The sequence below is a fragment of the Vulpes vulpes genome, chromosome 11 (genome assembly GCF_048418805.1).
Source record: "Vulpes vulpes isolate BD-2025 chromosome 11, VulVul3, whole genome shotgun sequence".
NCBI classification, from domain to species: Eukaryota; Metazoa; Chordata; class Mammalia; order Carnivora; family Canidae; genus Vulpes; species Vulpes vulpes.
The window spans coordinates 16192616-16214828 of record NC_132790.1 but is presented as its reverse complement, the minus strand read 5'-3'; the positions used below and the strand labels follow the sequence as shown (position 1 = coordinate 16214828).

The window sequence follows — 22213 nt, the reverse complement described above, 5'->3', positions numbered from 1 at the left end:
TGTGCCATTTCACTCTGTGCAGAGTTCCTGCATGCCCGCGAGGCAGGAGCACAGCTGACACACGCACACTCACAAAAGAAAACACTCGTTAGCCCGGTTGGGAGACTCCTGGGTAAGCACTGATGTAATTTGTTTTCATGAAAACTATAACAGGCTTCTGAGTTAAGCATTTGCTCAGCTGGCCTTTGCCAAAAACGACAGTTGCTTTGTGTCATTGCCTGTTGACAATGGTCATAGTCACACATTGTACCTCAAAGGCCAAAACGTTCCAGGGTAACATGATGATGAGGGAGGTGAGCTGCTTCTGGGGTCTGGAAGGATCACGTTGGGCCCCAAGCCTGGTTGGCCCAGGGATTCTACTCCAGGTAGAGAAAGGAAATGACAAGTTTGGGCCCCTGCTGTCCTTGGACGCAAATGCTCTCAGGGTTGCCATAGATATTTTAATCAGGATGAAGCTTTCATTTGAATCAGAGGAATGCAAGTTCAGTATTTACTTGTTTGCCTCTTCTGTCTGACTGTGTTGCCTAAGAGGCCAGGAACTCAGACTTGTTCCTTGTTCTAAGCCTGTTGCTTAGCATAAAGCCAGGCACAAAGGATGCATTTGATGGATATTTGTGGGATGAAACATTGATGTAGTGTCCTCCTTTGAGTCCTCTATTCTCAGGCTCTTCTTTATGTCCTTTCTTTGGCGTGGGTCCCTGCTCACTGCAGGTGTCTCCTAAGAGCTTGTGTCCCTATGTTTCCTTTTCATTCTGGAAACGGAAGTTCATTTTGAAGGCTGCTCTATTGTTTGTACTACTTGTAATCCCAAACCGAATGGGACCAATTTGTTGCACGCTTGGCTGGTCTTCACACAGCATGTTTTTGTGATACGTAACATTTCCTTTGAGACCAAGTGTGGCCTGGTATCGTGGCAAGAACCAGAGCACTCAGGGCTGTTAGTGTTCTAAATTTCAGCTTTCCCACATTTTAATTGTGTAATTTAGACAAAATAGTGGATTTCATGGAACCTCAGTTTCCTCTGTCAGTAAAATGGGTACAAGAAGGTGAGCTTGGTTGAGATTGAACCCAAAGACTTTTTGATTTCTTGAGAAGTAGAGGGTGCAAAAGAACTGTCATTTAAAATTCACAAGAAAGGTCATGCCTCCTAAAAGAGGAAATACCTAGGAAAATGCTTCCTATGGGTCTTATGCAAATGTGAGTCAAGGATCTTATGCTGAAATAGGGTGGTTTTGATATTCTGTGGCTATAAGAAACCAAAGTGGTTGGCAAAATTGTGTAAAGTGTTGTCCTTATATTAGGCAGATTTTTATTTTATTTTATTTTATTTTATTTTATTTTATTTTATTTTATTTTGTTTTGTTTTGTTTTGTCTTATTTTAATTTTTTAAAGATTTTATTTATCTATTCCTGAGAGACATAAGGAGAGAGAGAGGCAGAGACACAGGCAGAGGGAGAATCAGGCTCCATGCAGGGAGCCAGATGTGGGACTCGATCCCAGGTCTCCAGGATCACACCCTGGGCTGAAGGCAGCACTAAACTGCTGAGCCACCTGGGCTGCCCTATTAGGTGGATTTCATCTCTCCAAATGGTTTCTTTTGGAGCACTGTTTATTTCCTAGGTATGCATTAAGACTTCCATCTGTCTCTTTATTGTTGCTTTTAGGAAATGGATGAGCCATTTTCCAACTAGTCAGTCAGTCATAAAGTTGAGACCTTGAAGATGCCTGGAAGACTTATCACCCAGTCATAAACTCATTTCAAAAGAGAGAATGTGAAAAAGAACTTAACTGGACTTGATGGGGCTTAGGATTGGCTGGGCTGCAGTATTGTACGCATGATGTTCTAAGGCCAGAATGCTTGTTCTGATATCATTGCAAAGTTAGAGTCTTCCCTGAAATGGACACTTCAATTGTCTGGCTTCTTGGAATGAGATCAATCCTGGAGCAGGAAATAAGGACAAAGGAGATGGGCCTTAGATTGAAGTGTGGGGAAATAACAACCTCCTTTATCTGGATCTATTTGGGGAATCCAGAGTATTCCCACTGTGGGAGGCAGACTGGCCCTTGCCCCATGGCAGCAGCAGAGAGGAGTGTGAAAGTCAAACCCAGGGCCTGGGAAATTGGGAGCAGTAATAGTGGGTTTTAAGTTTCTCTCTGTTGTAATTCTTTTCTCTTCTCTCCAAGTCTGTGTTATCACAATGGGAAATGGGGAAAGGATTTGTACAGCTCCTGCTGGGGCTGAGTGGTGGGCTTAGGAAAGTAGTACCCTAAGGAAAGCAGATGTTCAGACCCAGGAGTCCTGTGTGTGGAGCCAGGCAGCTGGCTATGGTGGAAAGCTCAGGAGAATGGGTGGGCCATGTAGGCATGCCACAGGGGAACTTGAGAAAAGCCTGGATTTTTGGGAGACTCCAGCTATTGGGGCATCAAGTAGAAACCTGGATTTACAACCTGGTAGTGGGATGTATTTGAGTTACATCAGGATACCGATGTCTCCTTCATTCAGCTATAAAGGGCTTGCTGTTGTAGTCAGGTTTTACTAAATATAGCTACTGTCATTACTAGTGTAAGGTGAATTAATTGATCTCTGAGATGTCTTCTTGCTCAGAAATTCTACAAGTCTAAGGCATGCTGGAAGCATGACTGGAATCCAGCCTGCCTTGGGTGTCCATAAGTTCTCCCCACCACATCCTCCTCACTCACTGTCCCATTTCTGTTCAACCTGCATGGAGTGTGGGGCAATGCTGGAATGTTTCAGAACATGCAGGCAGGGCAATGTTGTAATTCATGAAGAGTCATTCTTAAGTGGAGAGAATCTTGTGCTTCAGATAGTCACATTCTTGGAAACGATGGTTCTGAAGTCTCCCTGGTTGCCAGAGGTCCAATTCCCATTTATCTTGTGACATGCTGAGATATTGTTTGAGCATTTATTTCTTAAAAGCAGAAGAGACATTTCAGGAGGAGCATAAACAAAAGCTCAATCTCAAAATAGCAAAACAATATAAATCTTTCTAAAATTTACACATGAGCAGATCAAGCCATGCTGTAGGACAAGGCCAAAGAGCCATGTGGCAGCTTATATTTTCCAAAGATGGCCACACTACTCTCTCTCCTCACATGTTATTCCTATGATACTTTGACATTCCTCCTTTTGAGGGATGAGATATATGTTCCATCTTCTTGAATCTGGGCGGGTTTGTGACTTTGGGGGAAGTAATGCTATGTGACTGAGACTGGGTCATAAAAAAATGATACAATTTCTGCCTGGTTCTTGTGGAATGCACACTCTTGGAATCTATGTTAGATACCTATTGCTATGTAACAAATCACCCCAAAACTTAGCAACATACAACAACCCACTCATGCTGTTTTAGTTTCTCTGAGTTAGGAATTCAGTTGTGGCTTGGTTTACACCTCTGCTGCAGGATCTCTCATAAGGCTATAATTAAGGTTTTGACCAGAACTGGGATCTCTTCTTCCCTGGCTATTGACAGGGTGACCCTCAATTCCTTGTCATAGAGGTCTCTTCAACATGGCAGCTTGCTTCATTAAAGCAAACAAAAGACAGAGAGTCTGATCATAAGGTAGAAGTCACAATTTTTATAACCTAACCATAGAAGAAATATCCTCTCAATGTTACCATATTGTATTGGTTAGAAGCAAGTTACTCAATGGGCTAGGATTACACAAGGCTGAGAATACCAAGAGGTAGGGATCTTTGGGGGACATCTTAGAGAGGCCTCTTACCACAGATATTAACCACCATGCTATGAGAAAGCCCAGGTGGGGAAGTGACATGTAGATGTTCCAGCATTAAATATGTGAGTGAAAGAGCCTTAAGATAATTCCAGTACTCAGCCATTGAGTAACTTCCATCTTTCCAGACTTCCTAGTTGAGGCTCCAGACACTGAAACAGATAAATTGTCCTTGCTCTGCTATTTCTGAATTCCTGACCTATATACTCCTTGAGAAGAATAAACTGGTTGTTGCTTTATTTTATTTTTTAAAAGATTTTATTTATTTATTCATGAGAGACAGAGAGAGAGAGAAAGACAGAGACACAGGCAGAGGGAAAAGCAGGCTCCATGCAGGGAGCCCAATGTGGGACTCGATCCCGGGTCTCCAGGATCCCGCCCTGGGCTAAAGGCAGCACCAACTGCTGAGCCACTGGGGCTACCCTGGTTGTTGCTCTAAACTGCTAGGTAGTAACTAGAACAAGTCACATTAAAAACAAACAAACAAAACAAAACCAAAACAACAACAGAATATATATATATATATATTTATATATTTATATATATATATATTTATATATTTATATATATATATTTATTCATGAGAGACACAGAGAGAGGCAGAAGAAGGAGAAGTAAGCTCCATACAAGGAGCCCAATGTGGGACTTGATCCTGGAATTCCGGAATCACGCTCTGAACCAAAGGCAGACGCTCATCCACGAAGCCACCCAGGTGTCCCACAAGTGACATATCTTGAAGCTTCGTTGATCACCTGGTCACCTGGTTTGACCATATAAAACACCCATTGCACAATTTTTGTAACTAAATTGGTGTCACATTGCTTTCTTTCTTTTTTTTTTTTTTTTTGGTGTCACATTTCATCCCAAAGTCTATAACCTGAAAATACTCTAAGAGTCCATACAGGTTTGAAAAACCTTGAAACTTTCTGGTTTTTAAGTTTTTTTTAGTGCCATAGGCACTACTTAATTTTGGTTCATCTAAAAAAAGTAGCACTCATTTTGGGTGTCTTTCCTATAGTAGCCGTTTATAAAATACCTTCAAGGGGCATAAGACAGAGTTTTTCCATGATTTCTGGGATTCAGCTGAGCTTTAATGGCCAAGGGCACAATTCTGAATCAGACAGGATGTTCTAAACTTTATTTTCAGTCAATTTTGAATAGGACAATTATAGTGCTTGGTCTGGCATGAGCTATGCATCAGAATAATTCTGCATACTTTTGTTTACACATGTGTATTCAGGTGGAAAAAATTTTTAATTGCTTTAATATCTGGCACTGGAATTCTTCTATAGGAGGGAAGTAACTTGTTTGAAAAGAAGAGTTTGGTAAAGAAGCAGTAGGAGTGTAAGAATGTGCCCCCACCTCACCTCCTGCCCCAGCCTCTCTGCATTGAGATAAAGAAGGAAATTTGTTTTTGACTTTGGAGAAGAAAGAATAGAAGATAAGAAGGGAAAAAGAGGAACCAGAAGATTATGTGAGGATGGGTACAATGAGCGTGAGGTGCAGTATGAGGACCAATAGAGGAAACCATCATAAGGGAGTGGCTAACAAGGCCAGGATAGCACGAATGTACAATGAGGATTTCTAGGTTGTCTGTTGTATAGTGAGTGATGTGACAGGGACGACTCCCTCCCTGTCACACTCCCAACATTTTCTGCAAAGTTTTGCAATCTCATACATAGTATGTTTAAAAATTTTTTTCCCTGAGGGGCACCTAAGTGGCTCCTGGTTGGACGTCTGACTCTTGATTTTGGCTCAGGTCATGATCTCAGCGTCACGGGATTGAGCCCCGCATCAGGCTCCATGCTCAGTGGTGAGTCTGCTTCTACCCTTTGCTTCTCCCTTGCTTGCTCTCTCCCACTATCTTTCTCTCTCAAATAAATTAATAAAATCTTAAAAAAATTTTTTTTCCCAAGAAAGGGCTAATTTTTATCCCTGGATTGATTTGGAAATGAATGAAGACTGTACTCAAAGAACATTACTCCTGAGAGGTCAGGATGTGAGAATATATGTATCGTGTGCATTTTCAAAAACCCTAGGGAAAGTTTGGGATTTCCATAGGTCATGGTGATGTATATTTGGAGCAAATGATGCAGAGAGGTCCCAGCTGACATGTGAGCTAGCTGAGCATCTACATGTGTCAACTTTGTTTCTGGCTCCTATGTCTTTCCTCAGTTTCCTACCTTTTCCCTTCCCTTGGCCTATAATGTGATCCCCTGATCTGCATGTATAGGCCCAGCTCTGTTCCAGGTCCCTGAAACATTCTGGAGATGTAAGAAGCATTTGATAGATCCAGTCTGATGATCCTGATGCTCCACATAAAGTCAACTTTGCTGCTCATACTTCCTGATTTTATGGCCTGTCCTGAAAACTAGAACCTATCTTTTTTTTTTTTTTTTAAGATTTTATTTATTTATTCATGAGACACACACAGAGAGAGAGAGAGAGAGAGAGAGAGAGAGAGAGGCAGGAGACACAGGCAGAGGGAGAAGCAGGCTCCATGCAGGGAGCCCGACATGGGACCTGATCTTGGGTCTCCAGGATCAGGCCCTGGGCTGAAGGCTGCGCTAAACCGCTGAGCCACGTGGGCTGCCCTAGAACCTATCTTATTCTTAAATCCTGGAGCCTTCTCTCCTTCCCCACCCCAGGGGCATGAGGGCTTATAATTGGACTTCTGCTTTGGAATCTATTCCTAAATTTCTCTGGTATCCTACCCATTTGTTTCCTCTTAGGAATGAGAAACCTTGAGCTCTAGGCCTAGATCTGACACTTGCTATTTCACTTTTGCAAAGTCACTTTTATTCTCTGGCACTTATTTCCTCACTTGTAAAACATTGTGGTTGGGAAGATGATTATTAACTCAGCAGGCTTGAACATGAGTTATGCAGGCTCCTCAGCAACGTGGACTAGATGGGATGGGCCCCAGGAGTTAACTGGTCCTGGCAGGGGCTCTAGAGATGTGGTGAATTCTAGCCTGGTTGGGGCAAGGCTTGTGATTGCAGGGCTCCATCCAGTGTCAGGGTGCAGCTGTGGAGCATGAAGAAGAGACAGGCATAGGATCTTGGTTTTCAATACTCAGGCCATGGAATACACGAACTCAGCCTGTGGCTGGGAGTCGGAGAGCAGGGTTTGGCCCCTCTGTGGGAGAGTGCTGACCAGGGCAGACGGATTTGTAAACACAACCAGAACCCAAGCCAAGAGGACTTGGGTTCAGGACAACACTCAGTTTTCAGGGGGCAATGGAAAGACAGGGGGACTGAGGTGGAAAGTCAGGTATACAGATTGATAGTGAGTATACCTAAGCTCACTTGTTGACATAGGTTGAGACTAGGAGACCATGGGGTATGTTTTGTTTTTGATAAAAATAACGAGATTATTTCTGGGCAACTATACCAGCTGGTGCATTGAAATTGCTTAGGTCTTCCCTTTTCTATTCAAGTCTGCCCTAGAATAGGGCTAAGCCTGCTTATGGAGGAAGGTGGATTGCTGTCACCGGATATATTGAATCCAAATATTGTAGGGTTGTTTGAATAGTCTCAGGTATGTCAGGAGGGGTCAAATAAGGACAGCCCATAGCACTCTTAATGCTCACAGTGAATCTAGGCCATTGCACACCCTTTGTATCAGTGTGTTGGATCAGTCCTTGAGCAAAACACCACATACACTTGTGGGGTTCACTCTAATGTGTGGAAGAGAAATCACACTGTCTGACACATGGTAGGCTATCAACATGTTGTTAAATGAATGAAAAATGAAAGTTGAGTAAAATGAATAGGAACGACTGATGGCTGGGAGAAAGGATAGAATAACAGTGATCCTGGGAAATAGTCCTATTTCCCTCATGTGATCCTTACTATCAACAACTGAGTTTTAACCTTTCCCCTATAATAAGAAAAATAATTCTCAAAACACATTTTCGGATTATAGATTGCCAGACCCAGGGAGATGTTCCTACCCTTGACCCAGTAATCCTACTCTTGGGATTCCGTCATAAGGAAATTATTCAACAAAAACAAAAATCTAAGTGCACAAAGGTATTTATGACGACATTATTTGAGACAGCAGAAAAATGGAAACAGCTCACGTGACCAACAGTAAGGGACAGGCTGAGTAAATTTTGGTACTTATACTCAGTGGAATATTCTGAAACCATTAAAAAAATTACTGTAAAGATTATATACCAAACACATAATAAACAACATTATCAAAAAGAAGCATACAGGGGCACCTGAGTGGCTCAGTGGTTGAGCGTCTGCCTTTGGCTCGGGATGTGATCCCTGAGTTCCTGGATCGAGTCCTGCGTCTGGCTCCTGCATGGAGCCTGCCTCTCCTCCCTCTGCCTATGTCTGCCTCTGTGTCTCTCATGAATAAATAAAATCTTAAAAAAAAAAAAAAAAGATACATGTTAGAATTCTGGGAAGATGGCTAGAGTGGGGCAAATAAATTTGAGACTTCTTGAATCCTCATATGAAAACAGAGCAACTGGTTTACCAAGTTAAGGACCTAGCGATGACATTTACAACAAAACTAGGTGACAAAATACAAGCACCAATAACCATGATATGTTATGGGAATCTGTGCAAGAGAGAACAGGAGGGAAGCCACAGGGCATCTGATGGACCTGAACAATTATGAGAGAGTGTCAGACATGATGCAAGGTACATCAGGTCAATTTGAGAGCAGCTACTAAGACTGGGAGAACTTTGCCCGCTCCAATCAAGTATGAGGACAAAGGGCTTTAGGGTAAGGCCTAAAGGTACAGGGCACTCTAGCCTCTTGAAACATGAACTCCTGAAATTGAGTAGCCTGTGTGCTACTTAAAGACAAGTCCCCACACTTTGGAAATTTATCAGAAGAATAAAAATTGATAAGCTAAAGTTAAAAAAAAATGCACTAGACTAAAAAGAACATTCAGCTAAAAGTGGAAAGGACAAAAAGAATTAGATAATCTAAGAAAGAAAACTACTTTTTACAAACTAAACTATTTTTTAAAAGATTTTATTTATTTACTCATGAGACACACACACACACAGACACAGAGGCAGAGACACAGGTGGAGGGAGAAGCAGGCTCCATGCAGGGAGCCTGACGTGGGACTTGATCCCTCGTCTCCAGGATCAGGCCCTGGGCTGAAGGAGGTGCTAAACCGTTGACCCACGGGGGCTGCCCAAAACATGAACTATTTTTGAATGCAAACTGCCACTTAAAAAAAAATTTTTTTTAAAGATTTTATTTATTTATTGATGAAAGACACACACAGAGGGAGAGACAGAGGCAGAGGGAGAAGCAGGCTCCCAGTGGAGATCCTGACGATCATGCCCTGAGCCGAAGGTAGATGCTCAACTGCTGAGCCATCCAGGCGTCCCTAAAAAAAAAAAAAAAAAGTTTTTATTTTTTAAAGATTTTATTTATTCACTCATGAGAGAGAGACAGCGACACAGGCAGAGGGAGAAGCCGACTCCGTTCAGGGAACCCGATGTGGGACTCGATCCGGGGTCTCCAGGATCGCACCCTGGGCCGAAGGTGGCACTAAACCACTGGGCCACTGGGGCTGCCCAAAAGTAAACTATTTTTTTTTTTTAAGATTTATGTATTTATTCATTCAGAGAGAGCAAAGAGAGAGGCAGAGACACAGGCAGAGGGAGAAGCAGGCTCCATGCAGGAAGCCTGATGTGGGACTCGATCCAGGGTCTCCAGGATTACACCCCAGGCTGCAGGTGGTCCTAAACCGCTGCGCCACTGGGGCTGCCCAGTAAACTATTTTTGAATGCAAACTGCCACTTAAAAAGAATCTTTTGAAAAGAGATTTATTTATTTATTGATGAAAGACACACACAGAAGCAGAGACACAGGCAGAGGGAGAAGCAGACTCCATGCAGGGAGCAGGACGTGGGACTAGATTCCCGGTCCCCAGGATCACACCCTGGGCTGAAGGCGGCGCTAAACCGCTGAGCCATCCGGGCTGCCCAAAGGTTTTTAATTTTAAGTAATCTACACCCAACATGGGGCTTGAACTCACAACCCTGAGATCAAGGGTCACATGTACCATTGACTAAGTCAGCCAGATATCCTGCCACTTTTTGACACTATATGAAAACAACAGAAGAGGGAGCTCTGTGAAGTTAGAAAAAGTATTTGAACAAAATTCAGGAAAACTAAACACACCAACATAATTAACAGAAAAGTATCAGGTTCAAAAATTCTATGAGGAAGGGAAGGGCAGCCCCGGTGGCGCAGTGGTTTAGCGCCGCCTGCAGCCTGGGGTTTGATCCTGGGGACCCCGGATCGAGTCCCACGTCAGGCTCCCTGCATGGAGCCTGCTTCTCTCTCTGCCTGTGCCTCTGCCCCCTCTGCCCCCCTCTCTCTGTGTGTGTCTCTAAGAATAAATAAATAAAATCTTAAAAAAAAATTCTATGAGGAAAGGAGTAAGCAGCATTATAATATACCCACAATGAGAGCATGCCAGAGAGACATGTTAAAAGAGATAAAAAAAATACCATTCAGTTTCCAAATAAGACATTAAAGAATAACAAATTGGAATTAGAAAGCTTAAAAATGAGACGATAAGACTAAAGAAAGAAATAACAGAAAGAAATCATTTTAGAAATGAAGACTGAATTAGGAGAAAACTCAAAGGGAAACACAACAAATAATGCCTTAAGATAAATAGCAGAAAAGGAGGAATTTAAAAAGCACCTTTTTATTTGGAAATGATTTCAGATTTATAGAAAAGTTGCAAAGATAGTACTGAGAATTTCTGTATATTCATCATCCAGCTTACTGAATGTTATCATGACCATGATGCATTGTTAAAGCTAGGAAGTTAACACTGATACTATGTTAGAAATAAAGCTACAGGGATCCTTGGGTGGCTCAGCGGTTTAGCACCTGCCTTTGGCCCAGGGTGCGATCCTGGAGACCCGGGATCGAATCCCACGTCAGGCTCCCGGTGCATGGAGCCTGCTTCTCCCTCTGCCTATGTCTCTGCCTCTCTCTCTCTCTCTCTCTGACTATCATAAATAAATAAAAATTGAAAAAAAATAAAGCTACAGATTTTATTTGGATGTTACCAGTGTTTTCACTGTTGTCTTTTCTTTGATTTCAGGGTCCAAAGTTACTTACTTTGGAAGATAATGATATACAGACACTTAATAACATAATGTTTGCAATGCCCAGCATCCAGAAAATTCCAAGTTATGAGAAGCAAGAAAGTATGACCCATAAATAAAAAAAGAACCAGTCAAAAAAAAAAAAAAAAAAAAAGAACCAGTCAATAGAAATAGACGAGGATATTAAAGAAATAATGGAATTTGCGGAAAAGAACTTTAAAAGTTATTATAAGTAAGTTCAAGTATTTAAAGAATAACATGAATAAGAAAGGAGATGATAGATATAAATAAATACTAGATGGAAATTCCAGAGCTGGTAAATATAAAATGAAAATTTACAGTATAGGCTTAACATATTGGACATTTTAAAAAAAGATTTATTTATTTATTTTAGAGAGAGAGTCTTAAGTGGCTCTATACTGAGCATGGAGTCTGACACAAGGCTCCATCTCATGATCCTGAAATCATGACCTGAGCTGAAACCTAGAGTTGGATGCTTAACCTACTGTACCACCCAGCACCCCAAAAGATTGTACATTATAGAAAAGATCAGTGAACTTGAAGATAGAGCAATGGAAACTATCTAAACTTTCCTATAGAGGAGAAAAAAAAAGACTGAAAGAATGATTAGGACTTCTCTAACCTAGGCGTAGTCCCAAAGTTGGTGGTAAGGACAAAGGAATAATGGCAGAAAGTTTCCATATATTTTTAAAAAGATTTTATTTAGGGATCCCTGGGTGGCGCAGTGGTTTAGCGCCTGCCTTTGGCCCAGGGCACAATCCTGGAGACCCGGGATCGAATCCCATGTTGGGCTCCCGGTGCATGGAGCCTGCTTCTCCTTTTGCCTATGTCTCTGCCTCTCTCTCTCTCTCTCTCTCTCTCTCTCTCTCTCTGTGACTATCATAAATAAATAAAAAAAAAAAAAGATTTTATTTATTTATTCGTGAGAGACACAGAGAGGCAGAGACATAGGCAGAGGGACAAGCAGGCTCCCTGTGAGGAGCCCAATGTGGGAATTAGTCCCAGTACCCTGGGACTACAACCCAAGTCAAAGGCAGACGCTCAACCACTGAGCCACCCAGGCACCCCTGAGAAACTTTCCACATTTATTTATTTATTTATTTATTTATTTATTTATTTATTTATTTTAAGAGATTTTCTTTATTTATTCATGAGAGACACAGAGAGAGAGGCAGAGACACAGGCAGAGGGAGAAGTAGGCTCCCTGCTGGGAGCCTACTGTGGGACTAGATCCCAGGACCCTGGGATCATGCCCTGAGCCGAAGGCAGATGCTCAACCACTGAGCCACCCAGGCATCCCACCTTCCCATATTTAATAAAACTATAGCTCCATGGACCTAAGAAATTCAACACACTTCACGAAGAAAAAAATATAAAGTAAACCACACCATGGAACAATATAATCAAAGTATTAAAAGCCAATGACCAAAAAAAAAAAAAAAAAAAAAAAAAAAAAGTTAAATTCAGCCAAAGAAACTGTGAAAGAGATACATTACATATAGGGAACAAAGATGAGAATGACTGCAAAAACAAGCCGTTATTTTTAACAACATCTTTAAAGTACTAAAAAGAAAATTTGTCCATCTAAAATTCTCTATTCATGAAAGGTGTCCTTCAAAAATGAAAGTAAAGGTTTTTTCAGACAAATAAAAGCTGAGAGAATCTGTAGCTATTATCTTTACTACAAAAAGTTAAATGAATGTTTTTAAGTATATTATAATTATATATTAAAATATATTATAATTATAAATTAAAGAAATACACCATATGGAAATTTGGAGCTACACAAAGCACAGTGGAGAAAATGGTAAATATATGAATATTTAGATCATAATTTTCCTTCATTTTAACATTTTTAAAAATATAATTAACTGTTTAAAAGTAATAACAACGTATCAGGGTGCTTATAGCATATATAGAAATAAAATATCTGACCACAATAACAGAAGGGATGGGATGGAGAAATAGAAGCATACTATTGTAAGATCGATGTTATACTTCATGTATACAACATGAAGTTGTATATTATTTAAAGCTCTAGACTGATAGGATAAATATGTATATGTAAAATGTCAAGCAGGGCAGCCCCGGTGGCGGTGGCACAGCGGTTTAGCGCCGCCTGCAGCCCAGGGCGTGGTCCTGGAGACCTGGGATCAAGTCCCACGTCAGGCTTCCTGCGTGGAGCCTGCTTCTCCCTCTGTCTGTGTCTCTGCCCCTCTCCCTCTGAAAAAATAAATAAATCTAAAAAAAAAAAAAAAAGTAAAATGTCAAGCAACCTCTTAAAACCAGACAAATAAAAAGGCAAAAAACAAAAATAAAAGAAAAGGCAAAACCAAACAAATCTCCAAATAAGAATAGCTTAAAAACTCCAAGTAAGTGGAGATAAATGGAATGCTGAAAAAGCTATCTATCAGGTAATGGAAAAGATGTCAGGAAAAGAAACAAAAAAAGGGACAACAAAGAAGAAATGGGACAAGTAGATTTTAGTATACGTGCTGCTGAAGTGAGCACAGAATTGGGACAAGTAGAAAACATAACAAGATGGATAAACTTAAGCCCATCCGTATAGAATTACTCATAAATGGTTCAGACACTCCAGTCAAAAATAGAAAAAGATATACCTTGCAAACACTTAACTATAAGAAAGCTGGATGGGCAGCCCCAGTGGCTCAGCAGTTTAGCACCACCTTCGGCCCAGGACATGATCCTGGAGACCTGGGATTGAGTCCCACATCAGGCTCCCTGCATGGAGCCTGCTTCTCCCTCTGCCTATGTCTCCTCGGTCTCTGCCTCTCTGTGTGTCTCTCATGAATAAATAAACAAAAAAATCTTAAAAAAAAAAGTTGGAGTAGCTATATTAATATCAAAGAAGGTAGACTTCAAGGCAGCCCTCATAGCTTAGCGGTTTAGTGCCGCCTTCAGCCCAGGGCGTGATCCTGGGGACCGTGGATGGAGTCCCAAGATGGGCTTCCTGCATGGAGCCTGCTTCTCCCTCTGCCTGTGTCTCTGCCTCTCTCTCTCTCTCTCTGTCTACATAAATAAATAAGATCTTTTTTTTTTTAAAGGTAGACTTTACAACAAGAACTATTACTATGGATAATGAGAGATGTTTTCTTTCTTCTTTTCTTTGTTTCTTTCTTTGTTTCTTTGTTTCTTTGTTTCTTTCTTTGTTTCTTTCTTTCTTTCTTTTTTTAATTTTATTTATTTGACAGAGAGAGAGCACAAACAGGGAGTGGCAGGCAGAGGCAGAGGGAGAGGGAGGAGCAAACTCGAGCCTCCCTCCCAGGACCCCAGGATCATGACCTGAGCTGAAGGCAGATGCTTACCTGACTGAGCTACCCAGGCACCCCAATAAGAGACATTTCCTAATGACAAGATGGTCAGTTCATCATGAAGACATAATTGTAAATATGTATAAACCCAATAAGAGAGCTTCAAAATATATGAAATAGAAACTGACAAAAATGAAAGGAGAAACACTCCAGTCTTAGTAGTTCATGTGACAGATAACCAGTAAGAATTAAGAAAACTTGGGACACCTGGGTGACTCAGTGGTTGAGTGCCTGCCTTCAGTCCCTGGCATGATCCTGGAGTCCCGAGATCAGGTCTCACATCGGGCGGGCTCCCTGCATGGAGCCTGCTTCTCCCTCTGCCTGTGTCTCTGCTTCTCTCTCTCTCTCTTTCTTTTTTTTTTTTTTTTTTTAAGATTTTATTTATTTATTCATGAGAGACACAGAGAGAGAGGCAGAGACACAGGCAGAGGGAGAAGCAGGCTCCATGCAGGGAGCTCAACAAGGGACTCGATCCCGGGTCTCCAGGATCACACCTCAGGCTGCAGGCGGCACTAAGTCGCTGCGCCACCGGGGCCGCCCTGCTTCTCTCTTTCATGAATAAATAAATAAAATATTTAAAAATTAAAAATAAATGAATAAATAAAATCTTTTTTTTAAAAAGATTTTATTTATTTATTCATGACAGAGACAGAGGCAGAGGGAGGAAGATACGGTGTCCCCATACTACCAATTTTGATTTGTTGTGCTTTCATTATCATTCAATTTGAACTGTCTTATAATTTTCTTTCTTTGATCTGTGGCTTATTTAGAAGAGTGTCATTTAATTTCCAAATATTTGTGGATTTTCGAGTTATCTTTTTGTTACTGACTTCTCATTTAATTCATTTTTAGAGAATGTATTCTCTGTGATTTCAGTTCTAAATTTATTGAGACTTGTTTTATGACCCATAATGTGTTCTGTCTTGGTGATTTTCCCATGTGCACTTGCAAAGAACATGTGTCTGTTTTTGTGGCGTGTTAATGTCAGATAAGTCCAACAGGTGGATGGTATTCAAGTTTCCTTAATTCTTTTTTTTTTTAGTGATTTTATTTATTTATTCATGAGAGACACAGAGAGAGAGAGAGAGAGAGAGAGGCAGAGACATAGGTGCTCAACAGCTGAGGCACCCAGGTGTTCCATAAATAAAATCTTAAAATTGACAGTATGTAGCTAAAGTAGTGCCTTCAAATACATTTTAGCTTTAAATGTTGCTATTAGAGAATAAAGGTCTAGGAATCAATGATCTAAGCTATCATAAAAAACTGCTAGAGGGCAGCCCTGTGGCTCAGTGGTTGGGTGCCGCCTACGGCCCAGGACATGATCCTGGAGACCTGGGATTGAGTCCCACGTCCGGCTCCCTGCATGGAGCCTGCTTCTCCCTCTGCCTGTGTCTCTACCTCTCTCTCTCCTCTCTGTGTATTCTCATGAATAAACAAATAAAATCTTAAAAAAAAAAAACTGCTAGAAAATGAAGAGCAAATTGATCACAAAATAAGTAGAAGGAAATAATTGAGATAATTGGTAGAAACCAATGAAATAGAACATAGAAAAATAATAGAGAGTAAATAAAATTAAAAGCTTGTCTTTTGAAAAGATCATTAAAATGGATAAACCTGTAACAAGACTAATGAGAAACAAATTGCCAGCATTTGGAAAGAGAGATGTCATTATAGATCCTACAGATTTATTTATTTTTAAAACATTTTATTTACAAAAAAAATAAAATTTTATTTACTTATTCTTTAATAAGTGAAAAAGGTATTTTATCTTACTTTGTTTTTGTTTTTTAAAGTAGTCTCCATGCGCAGCGTAAGCCGTGTGGGGCTTGAAGTCACAATCCCAAGATCAAGATCTGAGGTGAGATCAAGTGTCAAACACTCAATCGACTGAGCCATCCTGGTGCCCTAGACACTATAGATTAAAAAAAATAATAATAAGATAATTTTATAGACAACTTTATGCTTAGTGAGTGAATTCTATCAGATATTTAGAATGAAGTAATACTAATTGTATATAAGCTCATTTTAAAAACGGAAGAGCAAAAATCCCCAACTCATTTTAGGAAGTCAGTGTTATCTTGATACCAAAACCAGACAGAGATACTACAAAAAAGCTTAAGAGCAGTGTCTTTCTTGAACAGAGATAAAAAATATTCTTAGTGTCCCAGCAAACTGAAACACAGTATATGAAAATGATGACAGGTCATGACCAAGTGGAGTTTATCCCAGGAAATGGGAGATGGACTTAACATTTGAAACAGAGAATCCATCAGTATCTGAAGATATTTTTTTTTAAAGATTTTATTTATTTATTTATTCATGAGAGACACAGAGAGAGAGGCAGAGACACAGGCAGAGGGAGAAGTAGGCTCCCCGTGGGGAGCCCCATGTGGGCCCTGATCCCACAGGAAACACTCCCTGAACCAAAGGCAGACGCTCAACTGCTGAGCCACCCAGGCATCCCTAGTGTCTGAAGATCTTAATTATTCCACATATTTCACCTAGTTTTTGTATAGTTTTATTTTTCATATTAAAAATTTAATCTGGAATTTATTTGAGTATGGTGGCAGGTGAGAATATGACTTTTTTTTGCCAGTTATTTTTCCCATTTGTTGAATAATTTGACATTTTCCCATTAATTTTTCTTTCTTTCCCTTTTTTTTTTTTTGCTTCCAACTGTATTGGTCTCTCTCTCTCTCTCTTTTTTTTATTTTTTTTTTTATTTTTTATTTATTTATTTATTTTTTAATTTTTATTTATTTATGATAGTCACAGAGAGAGAGAGAGAGGCAGAGACACAGGCAGAGGGAGAAGCAGGCTCCATGCACCGGGAGCCTGATGTGGGATTCGATCTCGGGTCTCCAGGATCGCGCCCTGGGCCAAAGGCAGGCGCCAAACCACTGCGCCACCCAGGGATCCCCTCTCTCTTTTTTTTAAAGGTTTTATTTGTTTATTCATGAGAGACACACACACAGAGAGAGAGAGAGAGAGAGAGAGAGAAAGAGAAAGAAGTAGGCTCCAAGCCGGGAGCCTGACATGGGACTCGATCCCAGGTCTCCAGCATCACGCCCTGGGTGGGAGGCAGGCCCTTAAACCGCTGAGCCACCCAGGGATCCCCTGTATTAGTCTCTTTTTAATTCTTTCTGGTGATCTCTTCCAGAGTTAACTACTTCCCATTTGTAGGTGATGAACTTTGTGAGGAATCCACTTCAAATGTTGACACAGCTATGAGCATGGCCTTCCCTTTTATTTAAACTCAGAATTAAGACTTTTTTGGTTCTTGTTTTTTATATTCCAGAGCTACAAGTAGTCTTCACTGTAGGTTATCTGAAGGCCATCTTATGCTTTCTAGCAGTAGTCTACAACCAGACTCTAGCTGCTCCAGGAAACTACACAAGGAGGGATTTAAAAATGTAGGCATCTAAGAGGCATCCTCTCAAATGAGTTTAAATGCATTTTATTTTCAGACAACCTACGTGACATGTATTTTTCTTAAAAACCATGCCTCCACTCCAGATAAATCAAGGTCAGAATAAATGAAGAGCTGAAAAGGATATCAGCCCCATTTGTTTAAGTCCTTGTGTTGTGTGGATGAAGAGTAGTAGCCGATTAGGACAACAGGTGTTACATCCAAAGTAACAGCCACATTCTTTAACTTATTTCTATTTCTAAACCATCCTTAAAGAAAATCATATAGGGACACCTGGGTGGCTCAGTGGTTGAGCATCTGCCTTCAGCTCAGGACGTGATCCTGGGGTACCAGGATTAGATCCCACATCGGGCTCTCTGCAGGGAGCCTGCTTCTCCCTCTGCCTCTCTCTCTCTAAGAAAAAAAAAATAAAATCATATGGGGTGTCTGGGTGGCTGAATCCTTTAAGTGACAGTGGGACTCTTGATTTGGGCTCAAGTCATGGTCTCAGGGTCCTGATATCAAGCCGCAGGTCAAGCTCCCAGCTCAGGCGGGAGTCTGCTAGAGATTCTCTCTATTGGGCAGCTCGGATGGATCAGCAGTTTAGTGCCACCTTTGGCCCAGGGCTTGATTCTGGAGACCCGGGATCGAGTCCCACGTCGGGCTCCCTGCATGGAGCCTGCTTCTGCCTGTGTCTCTGCCTCTCTCTCTCTCTTTGAATAAATAAATAAATAAATAAATAAATCTTAAAAAAAAAAAAAAAAGGTAGTCCAGCAGAGCAACCATGCCACCTGGATTCATGTTCTCTTCAATAAAGAACTGTAGTTTCTGAAATTAGCAAGGTTGGGCTTGATGTGTTCTGCAGCCCCTGTCATAGAAGGTTTTTACTCTTTTCAGCCTCTGTTCTTCAAGTTTGCCTTTGATCCATTACATCTTTGATGTACTTCTTGTAGGCTTTTGTGAAGCTTGTTTCCTGCAAGTGATGGTTCATGACAATATTACCACCAGTGATGACTGTGCTTTCCGTACTTTCAACCTCTGGGCTTTCAGCAGAGGCATTTCCATCAAAGAACGAGTCATCATTGTTACCCTCTGTCCTGATCAACTTCCCTTCTACCACCAGGCACCGGGGAATGCAATCTCAGTGATCTCGGCATCAGCATTGTGGCTGATGAGGTTGCAGTAGATGATCAAGATAGCCTCTGGAGAGAGGAGGGCGGTGCTAACTTAGCAGAAGCAGGGAGCTCTGAGCCAGGGAGGTGCAGCCCCAGCAGTCCTGGAAGGGGTGGGGGGAGTGAGGCGGGTGGAGTGGGGAGGGGTGGAAAAGCTCCCCATTTCTGATGTTTCCTTTATCCTATCTAAAATTACTAATTTGCATGTTTGCCAGTACTTTTGCCTTTAGGAAATGTTGTAATGTTTAATATAGTAGTTTAAATATATTTTCTAAAAAAGAAATTTAAATAAATAAATAAATAAATAAATAAATAAATAAATAAATAAATAAATGTTCTATCTGGCAAAACAAAGAATCTTCAATACTTTTCTTGTAAACATTTTCCCCAGCTCTTCTTTCTTTAGATTAAATGTATTTATGAACAGGAAATATGTTTACTTGGCTTAAAACTCAAATCACAGAAAAGGGTATACAGATAAAATAAATGTTGCTAGTCTTTCTTTCTTTCTTTCTTTCTTTCTTTCTCTCTTTCTCTCTCTCTCTTTCTTTCTCTCTTTTTCTTTCTTTCTCTCTTTTTCTTTCTCTCTTTCTTTCTCTTTCTTTCTTTTCTTTCTTTCAGATTTTACTTATTTATGAGACACAGAGAGAGAGAGGCAGAGACACAGGCAGAGGGAGAAGCAGGCCCCACGCAGGGAGCCCGATGTGGGACTTGATCCCAGGACCGCCGGATCACCCCCCCAGCCAAAGGCAGGCACCAAACTGCTGAGCCACCCAGGGATCCCCTCGCATTTCTTTTATTATGAATGCTTTTTCAAAAGCTCTACTTTGGTGGGCCTAAGTGGCTCAGTCGGTTAAGTGTCTGCCTTCAGCTCAGGTCATGAACCCTGGGTCCTGGGTAGAGCCCCATGTTGGGCTCCCTGCTCTGTTGGGAGCCTGCTTTTCCTCCCTCTGTCCCTTCCCTCTTCCCCCACTTTGCCCTGCTTGTGCTCTCTCTCTCTCTCAAATAAATAAAAAAAAATTTTAAAGCTCTTCTTAACTTTTGTTTCATTCCTGGAAGTTATCTTGGGATTTTAGTATATAGCATTGATAACTAAGGTAGAGCATTGATAAATATGACAATTTCGTCTTAGCACCCTTTGTTTTTGTTTTATGCCTTTATTGCATTAGCCTTAACTTCTACAATAATATTAAATAATAATGGTGAGACTTAGAATCCTTTTTTGGTTACTGATTTTATTTTATAATTTTTTTTTATTTTTAAACAATTTTTTTATTTATTTATGATAGTCACAGAGAGAGAGAGAGAGGGGCAGAGACACAGGCAGAGGGAGAAGCAGGCTCCATGCACCGGGAACCCGACGTGGGATTCGATCCCGGGTCTCCAGGATCGCGCCCTGGGCCAAAGGCAGGCGCTAAACCACTGCGCCACCCAGGAATCCCTATTTTATAATTTTTTAAAAAAATTTTATTTATTCATGAGAGACACAGAGAGAGAGAGGCAGAGACACAGGCAGAGGGAGAAGCAGGCTCCATGCAGGGAGCCCGATGTGGGACTCGATCCTGGGTCTCCAGGATCAGGCCCTGGCTGAAGGTGGCGCTAAACCGCTGAGCCACTGGCTGCCCTTGGTTATTGATTTTAATGGAGCAGTCTCTTGTATTTCAACTATAAGTAAGATGTTGCTACTTCTCATTATGTTAAGAGATTATCCTACTCTTCCTAAAATTTTAAAGATTAAAACAAACAAACATGCGGAATTCTGGCAAATGCTTTTCAGAATCTAGATTTGGGTGATTTTCTTTTCTTTTCTTTTCTTTTCTTCTTTTCTTTTCTTTTCTTTTCTTTTCTTTTCTTTTCTTTTCTTTTCTTTTCTTTTCTTTTCTTTTCTTTTCTTTCCTTTCCTTTTCTTTTCTTTTCTTTCTTTCTTTCTTCTTTCTTTCTTTCTTTCTTTCTTTCTTTCTTTCTTTCTTTCCCTTTTTTATGGATGAGCTGTACAGTTTTAATATATTTCCTATTGCCAAATGAACTCTACATTGCTAAAACAAACCCTGCTTGGCTACTATGGATGATTTTTTAGCATCCTTTAATCCAGCTTGTTCAGGTTTTCTCAAAACTTTTCTGTCCACGTTTAAAAGCGAAGCACTGTTGTTTCTTTTTGTATATATGCTGTTCTGGACAGGTTTTGTTATCAGGGTTATGACCTCATAAAATGAACCAGGCAGCCTTTCTTCTTTGCTTTTTTGCCTAAATTCATCTCTGTTCTCCTGGCTGGCGAGAACAGGGCTGGCCAGTGCCCAGAGCTACTCCAGGACCCTGGCTACCAGCAGCGTGTTCTGAGCCCTCTTCTTGACTCCCAGTGCTGTTGTCTCTGGCATCTTTCTGCTTCCCCATCTCCTTCAGGCTGACTTCCCAGTGAGCTCCCCTAGCATTTGAGCTTCAACCTGAGCTGCCCTCTGGGTGAACCCAGAGGAGGGGATTTCCTTGGCAGATGGTGGCTCTCCATGGGCTCCTCCCACTTCCTCCTGGAGCTCTCTCCCAGCTGCACTCAGAGCTCTCTCTTGAGCTTCTGCTGCCAGCTCTCTGCTGCCCTCACCTGCCCTCTGGCCACCATGTCTGTCCTTGTCATGGCTTCCTGCAGCCAGAGGCATGGAGAATGGGACTCACTTCCACAGGTTTAGTGTTCACAGATGTCTTGAAGTCCTTGGGAATACTCCAGAGCATCTGGTTTGAAAGGGGTGTTGTAGTGAGGCAATGAGTTGTTCTGGCTGCCTCTGAAGAAAATGCTTCAAAAGACCCAAATGGCTCTGCTCTTAGGGAGGAAACACAAATCACATTTATACCAAAGGGCACCTCCAAGGAGACCTAGTGTGGTGTGGCAGGACATGAATCCCAGAGCGATGATGGGGGTCACATTTAGTCTGGACCTTTATCTAACATGAATATGGTATCCCCAGAGACAGATGTGCCCCAGGAGGTGACAATGACTTACACCCTACACACCCTGCTGCTTCCTTGTCCTTTCCTGCCACCTGAGACAATTTGATGTCTAGCCTTTCTGTTCAGCTGTCAGCTGTGAATGACATCAGGTGGTGAGGCCTGAGCTGTGCAGTGAATTGTCTGGCTCAGGCTGACACTTTTCTTGCCAATGATGGCATCTAAGGCCAAGGCCATGGGGAGGCACTTTTGTAAGTATGTTGTTTGTCGTATTTAATCTCATCTAGTGGTTAAGAGTCAGGCATCTTTGAGTCAGGCAGATTTGGGTTTGAATCCTGGGTATGTCACTTACTAGCTGTGTGATCTTGGACAAGTAATGTGACTTCCCTGAGCCATTGTTCCTTATCTTTAAAATACAAAAATAACAGATAAACTTATTCGATTGTTGTGAGATAATAATGTGTATAAAGCATTTGGCCTGA

General features: G+C 41.2%; 1 pseudogene; it reads right to left on the bottom strand.

The window, feature by feature from the left end:
* Nucleotides 1–17867: 17867 nt before the first annotated feature.
* On the bottom strand, nt 17868–21188 carry LOC112927008 (translationally-controlled tumor protein-like; annotated as a pseudogene).
* Nucleotides 21189–22213: the final 1025 nt, after the last annotated feature.